Source organism: Cannabis sativa, chromosome 4 (assembly GCF_029168945.1).
Source record: "Cannabis sativa cultivar Pink pepper isolate KNU-18-1 chromosome 4, ASM2916894v1, whole genome shotgun sequence".
Classification (NCBI taxonomy): Eukaryota; Viridiplantae; Streptophyta; class Magnoliopsida; order Rosales; family Cannabaceae; genus Cannabis; species Cannabis sativa.
The window spans coordinates 17,318,678-17,319,561 of record NC_083604.1 but is presented as its reverse complement, the minus strand read 5'-3'; the positions used below and the strand labels follow the sequence as shown (position 1 = coordinate 17,319,561).

The 884-nt window shown below is 39.9% G+C and overlaps 1 non-coding gene across 1 annotated transcript; it reads right to left on the bottom strand.

Moving 5' to 3' along the window:
- Positions 1 to 777: 777 nt before the first annotated feature.
- On the bottom strand, positions 778 to 884 carry LOC115715361 (small nucleolar RNA R71). The gene has a single exon (XR_004011237.2). It is a non-coding gene; the product is annotated as a small nucleolar RNA R71 (small nucleolar RNA).

Here is an 884-nt window from a genome sequence, read left to right as displayed (position 1 = left end):
AGATTTACTACTTGATTGCGTATACTTGCGTAGCGTTTAAAAATATAGCAACAAGTTTTTGGCGCCGTTGCCGGGGAATTGTTTAAAGATTAATATTACATAAAATTATACTAACTTCTACTTTGGTATATTTTCTCTTGCTGATTTTTCTAACCTTTTTCTTGCAATATTTTCTTTATTTATTTCAGGAATCCTAAGTGCATGCGCCGTCAAGGACAATCAGTCATATTACCAGTTGATCCTGAAATTGAGAAAACTTGCAGGAAGAATCGAAAGAACAAGAGGCAAGAAAGAGTTTCAGCAACTGCTGAAACATCAGAAATCATGGCTGCCAATGTGAACAATAATGTTGGGAACAATGGGCGTAATAATGGTAATAATGGTGGCGCTGTGGAAGATCAAGCTAATGGCCGTAGCTTGAGAGATTACATTCTCCCTACTCTGACGGGAGTGCAGTCATGTATTAGGCCACCGGCAGTGGATGCAAACAACTTCGAGATCAAACCTGCCATCCTTCAAATGGTGCAGTCTTCAGTTCAGTTTGGTGGTCTCCCTTCTGAGGATCCTAATTTGCATCTCTCTAACTTCATGGAACTTTGTGAAACTTTTAAAGTTAATGGAGTTAGCGACGATGCCATTAGACTGAGGTTGTTTCCATTCTCGCTCAGAGAACGAGCCAAGAGTTGGTTGAATTCTTTGCCACCTAATTCTATTGCTACATGGAATGATCTGGCAACAAAATTCTTGTCAAAGTTCTTTCCTCCAGCTAAGTCTGCAAAGCTAAGAGGAGAAATCAACAATTTCTGCCAACAAGATAATGAATCTCTCTATGAGGCTTGGGAGAGGTTTAAAGATCTGATCAGGAGGTGTCCCCATCATGGTAT